The sequence below is a fragment of the Corvus cornix genome, chromosome 20, assembly GCF_000738735.6.
Source record: "Corvus cornix cornix isolate S_Up_H32 chromosome 20, ASM73873v5, whole genome shotgun sequence".
NCBI lineage: Eukaryota > Metazoa > Chordata > Aves > Passeriformes > Corvidae > Corvus > Corvus cornix.
In genome coordinates, this window is record NC_046349.1 from 11,539,053 (window position 1) to 11,545,370 (window position 6,318).

Here is a 6,318-nt window from a genome sequence, read left to right on the forward strand (position 1 = left end):
TTTTTAAAGGAGGGAAGAAGAGCAAACAGCTAGAAAAACAAAAAATGTAAAGTGCTTGTGCAAAAATCTGTCATGGACATCTGGACCACCCTTGTCCAGCTCAGGAAATGTAACACCAGTCATGCTTCTAAGTGAAGAGAATCAATTGCACTTTCTGTTTGTAGAGGATCAAAGGTCCTCTGTCAGCTCTTCTTTCAGGCTGGGCAGTAACTCGAGGTCTGGGTGCAGGTCTCCATCTCCCCTCAGTCCTGCAGCACAGCCAGGGCATCACAAGGTGGTTCCAGCCATGGTGGAGCTTTGGCTCCTCAGCATCCCTGAAATCAGGCAGCTGTGCTCTGTGATGCTGCAGTGGTGATGCAGAAAGAGGGAGAGTCTGGCCTGAAAGTCACAGAAATCACCTTTTTTTGTGAACACTTGACTCTTGAGCCCAACTGTATCACTGTTGCTGTAGCACACATACAACTCACTGAGTTACCAAGGTTTAAATCTTGCTTCTGTAAATGCAGAGTATCTCTGCTTTATCCCTAAGATTTTGGGACACAGGGGTACAGAGCATAGATTTATAACCATCTTATTTTTGGAATACCTAAACTGTTGCTGACGTGATAGACTGTATTTGCTCCAAAGGACTCGTATAACCAAACAGACACAGTTTGATTTAAGATTAGATACTTTTGTAAAAACAAAGCTTTACAAAATGTAAGATGAGGGAAAATTTGCCATATTTATAGTTCAAATACCAAAGAAATCTCTCTCCCCAACACTAATGGGTCTAGACATCTGTTTTTCATGCTTAAAATACAAACGCTGTAACAGCAAACCAGTTCACAACTGCAGGAATTGAAGCTGTCTAGAAATGAGAATAAAAATGACTGGTCCTCCACAGCAAGCAAGAAGCAGGGGGAAAAAGCCTCTTGCAATTAGTGGTGGAAAATAAAATTAGGTATTCAAAATTATTGCAGCCATATGTAAGATGGACTCCCTCACCACCGAAACCACAGGCAAAGCACAGTTTGGAGCACTCTTCATAGATGATCCCTAAATAGCTGGGAGCAATTGGGACTTTTTGGGTCCAAGCTATCCCATACAACCACATCAGAAAATACCAGAAAATATTTTCTCCACGTGTTCTTCCTCACCCCTCAATCCTCATTCCCACAGCAGAAGGTTGTACATCCAGTTAAAAAGCAGTCCCAATCCATCATCAGCTATCCAAGGTTACATCCATCTTCTCTCAGGTCTGTTCTTTTTATAATGAATTCTGCTCTCTGCTGTCTCAATCCTCATGAGAGCCATTGATTCACAGTTTCAAATGTAACATGGACAACATGAAAAGAATCATCTATAAAAAAATACAGATGGCCAAATTCACTGGGTAACCTGGACAATGTTCCTTTAAGTCTAAAGCCTCTATTGTGCTAAATACCCAGCTGTTAACAATCTCTTCTAGAGGCTATTGAATGCAGGAAAGACATGTTTTTAGCAATTAGAAAAATAATAGTACACTTACACATGGCAATATTTAGCAGAGTTTGTTTGGTTAATAGGTCAGCAGTTTGGGACAGTTGGTGGTTGTTATGGGGCAGCAAGGAGAGTTTGTGCAATGAGACATCCTGGCAAGAGCGCTGAACCCCCAGGTACCCATGGGGCACCCTCAGATGAACATGTTCTATATAATCCAAAGCACTCAAAAGACATCCCTCATTCCATAGCTTCCTTGTATATGTAAAAAAAAGCTTTGAAAACATTTTTTGATAGGTTTGTACAGCATCAGGGAACATGCACATATATAAACCAGAAAAAATTGCACATGGTGGAATAATATTTTGGGCATATAAGGATATTACACATGCAAGGCTTGAACCAAAGTTCATATTCGTAAATACTTTTTATGTAGAGCAAGAATTTAATAAGTGATTAAGTGCTTTCCTCATGCCTTGCAGGAATATGCCATGAAAGGGGCTGGTCTGAGGCGTGAGCAGGTGCATGTTAACACTGCTGCCGGAGCAGACGTGTGTCTGCTGCAGAGATTTATGGTGCCTTCCTCATGGCAGCATGAGTTTGGCTGGTGGCCTTTGTAATTTATCTCTGCTGATATCATTATGTGCCTAGAGAACATTTATCTTCCTCAAAGTAAAGAGTAAATGATTGTTTTAACGAGGAGAAAACAAGGCTTATTACAACAGCCCTGGACTAGGGACCACAGAAAGGCTTGGATTTTTAACACGCTCCAATCTGTTTTAACAGCTGCTTATGGTTACTACAGTCACTGAACAAAGATATGGTTATTTTACCTTTCCTCACTGATGGCCCAAGTTCCCTCTTATTTTCTCTGTCTTTGCAGAATGGCAGAGGCCATGCTTGGAGCTGCTAGAGTCAGACAGGTCTGTGCAGTTTTCTGCCTGCAGTGGTGCAACTGGCATGCTGAAATCTCACCCTGAAAATCGCATTACATAAAAGGATGTAAAAAAAGGGGCCATATCCAATCTAAATAATCCATCCATTGACCTTGATGGTGGTTTCCAGTATTTTTGGATTCATGGACCCCCACGGAGTCTCTGACAATAGACCTGCTTTTCCTGGTTATATATTTTGCAGAATCTTAAAATTAGTTCACAGTCACCACAAGGTCCATGGAAAACATACATAAAATCACACATCTAAGGTATTTATAAGACACTAGCACCTAAATTCCTACAATCCTAATGGGTGAGCATTAAAAAACCTTGAGGAGGTTTTATTACTTGCCCAACAATCAGACTAGATATACAATTATGCTTCCTTTTTGTTTCTAAGCCACATGCTGCCCTAAAAAACCAGTTTCAGTACAGACTATGTCTGTATCTATAGTAGATTTCCCTCTAGCCAAAGACAGAGCTGGTGGTGAATTTGCAATTCATCAGAATAAAAGCAATTTCTTTCCAGTTTTGTTATTCTTCTCCCTTCCTGGGTATGGGCAGAGACATAAAAGAACAGGACCTCCCACTAATCTGAAAAAAGTAGATGCTAGAGAGAAGTAAAATGAGATTTTCATACGGAATCAGGGCTTTGGAGGTGTCAAGTGTTGGAATATGACTGTCCCAGCCCTCATGCCACTAGAAGGGAAAATGGAAATTAATGCTGGACTGCTGGGGTTGTGAAGGAAGCAGCACAACCACAGAAGCAGCACCAATTTTTTTGAACACAGGCCCAGTTTTTACTTTGGAACAAGAACTTGAACTCACATGAATTGTGTGAGGGCCTGGCCTTGGATAATCAGTGGGTGCTCAGTATCTGGCAGGATCAAGTCCATGGTGTACAAGAATCTTGGCCCAGATTTGAAACACCGCTTCTTCTGCTTTCCAACCCCATGGTGTAACCACCAGACCGCAAACGTCTTTCCCACTTTTTTGCTGTTAAGAAGGAAGCATCAGTTTTCAGGCTTGGAGAAATGTGGTGGACTGAGGGCAGGAAAGATCTGTCATTCATAAGAAAATGTGGGTTAGAATTTCAAGATCTATTTAAATTTTAAATTTCCTTAATGCTGATAGAGTCAGGGGGCAGAAGAAGGTTCCTTTCCCGTGGCTCTCACTGCAGCATGCAGCGAGATCTCTCCTCTAGCTGCCTTCTAACGTGTCTGCAAACACTAATGACACATTTAATTCCTTCACACTTTGGAAAACAGTGGCACCTTGCACAAAACAGACATCTGGCTCATTTTTGATTCTTCCTTTTTCCCAAGGCCCCAAAAGGGACCTTGAATTAATGCGCATTCCTGATTAGCATGATGATATAAATCACAGCAAGCTTCTTTCATGTGGAGATGTGAAGCCAGGCTCCGGAGTGCCCTGCAGTGCACACACTTGCAGCAACATGTAGTGCAGTGACACCAAACAAAGCTGCTGCTGCTGTCATGTGCTACACAAACTGCTGCACTTATCTCCAAGGATGTGGGAACTTTATCTGTTTCAACCCTTTGCTCTCAGACATTTTGAAGTTAATTATGAAATGTGCCAAGGGGGAGGCAAGGAGAAGCCTTGTTAACCTTTTCTTTCCGCGGTTTTCCCCCCTCATTGCATTTACATTGGCCTTGAAGAGCTGGGACATTTTGCAGATGGTTTAGGGTCTATAAATTCTTATTTAAATCATCGTGAGCCAAGTATAACAGGTAGCAGCCCAGACTTCTCCAGAAAGGACAAACTCCAGCTAAGCATGTAAATAATACTCCAGTGCTTTTTAGTATATAAATACATACACTGAGCCAGGTGCTCTGGAAGGTTTATTCACATTTTCCTATTGTTGCTCTGTGAAACGCACTGGGTATGCATCGCATGACTCTGCAATATTTTCTTAAAACACTATTTCTCAGTGAATAGTGCAAAGTAACAGGCTAAGGGAAGGTGATACTTCCTTCACTGCTCATCTCAGGTGGTTGGTAAAGACAACCAAAACTCTGTCTTTATCCACCAAGTCCCAAATGGCTGAGTCCAAACAGGCTGTTGGCAATCATGGAAAAGTGCAAGGAAATTACCTGCTCGAGATCAGGCCGGTGTAAGAAATGATGGGCAATCAAGGAGGACAATGTTATGTTTTCTTTACCGATGGTGAAGAGTGTGGCAATAACAGAGCATGGAAGTATTGTTCTGTGCTGAGTTCAGACAAACAGGGTACTCATTTCTACTCATTACTGCCCATTCCAGCTGGGAGTGTCCTGAGACAGGCCCTGATGGCACCTTTCACTTGTTTGAGGAAGACATATCCTCTGTGGCCCCAGTGCCCCTGTGGGGAAGATGCTGCTATCTTCCTCTGGATGTTTTGAGAGTGAATGAATAAAGACTCCGCACAATGTATTTCTGATGAAGAATCCTCTGCACATATTAACTGTTTTTAGTTATGAGTGAAGGAATAGCATTTCCACTTTATTTTTTTCCCCTGAGAAATTCAAGAATCTTTTCCAGGTTAGTTTCTTTTTATACCTTTTTTTATATCTTTTTTTCCAGTCCCTACCTTCCAACTGTGCATCATGGTCCATCTGTTGGTGAGCCTAGGAGTGTTAAATGTATATAGCTCCCTCCAGAGTTTCCCAGTGAGATTCAATGAAGTTCCATGAGGGACACCTAGCTCTTCTCCCACAAGTGCCCCAAAAGAGAGATATATTATTAAATTCCATCTATTCTTGTCTGACACCTGACATAAGAAGCTGTAGATTAGAAGTCATTCACAAGCATTGAGAAAGATGTTGCCTGTGCCTTTAAAGTCTATTCTGAAGCAGAATAACATTTTACAGGTGACCATCCATAGCAGCTGAAATCACCTGGATGAAAACAGAGTTTTTTCAAGAAAGATCTTCTTTAATAATGTACTTTCACTAATATTTTGTAGTAGTCTTGTGCCTAAACCTAAAGGCTGTCCTAGAAAGCTGCTAGGGCACACTAATTCCCACCCCCCTATAAAATACACCCCTGAAATTGAAATAGAATGCAAGCAGTTCTACAGGGTATATATTAGTTGTAAATGCACATACTCAGAACTTTCAGGTCACCCAGTACATCCCTTGGTATTCCCTCTTAGAGACAGGACTCCAGAAGCAGCACTGCTATGGTTTATGGATATGGCTTTTTGGGGACCCAAGTATCTACTCAGAGGATCCCTTTTTTCAGACAAAACAGTATTCTCAGAGCTGTTGGCTGATCAATCTTTGGTTTCCTGGCCTGCTGCCTTCACATGTGGTGGCCTATCCTTGCTGTTCTGGCAAAGGGAAGAGAAAATATTTGGCCTGTGGGAACTGGACAACTCAATGCCCTGTATAGCTAACAAGAGTGCATGATCCTGAGTTCAAATATTCTGTACCTGTTTTGCACAGGAATGAATATTACACAAGGTGCCAGGCAAGTGAAGCATAGCTAATGTAAAAACACCTTGGTCTGGTTCCCAGTTACCCTGCAGCTGTGTTAGTATTTACAGCACTGAGAGTGAAGTGCCCCTGAATCAGAATAGGAACAGCTTTTATTCTCTTTGAATGCATAAATCAGGCCACATAGTTCTGCTGGAATTACCGGCTATTTGCACTCATTTGTCTCCCTCCACGTGCTTTGCCCAGCAGGTAGCCTGTAATTATTTGATAATAAAAATTATAGGCATTTTTACATTGCTGGTCCTCTGCAGGAGCCGAAGATTACCCGGCAATTTTTACACGAGCTGAGAATGTAAGCCTGATGTCCTGGCAGACTTCCAGGTTGGAAGACTCCATCGCCTGTCTAAATCCTCCTGGTATTTCTAACAGGCTGTGGCCCTCTTCTCATCCTCCCGGGGCGGTGCGCGGCCGAACAGCTGCATCGC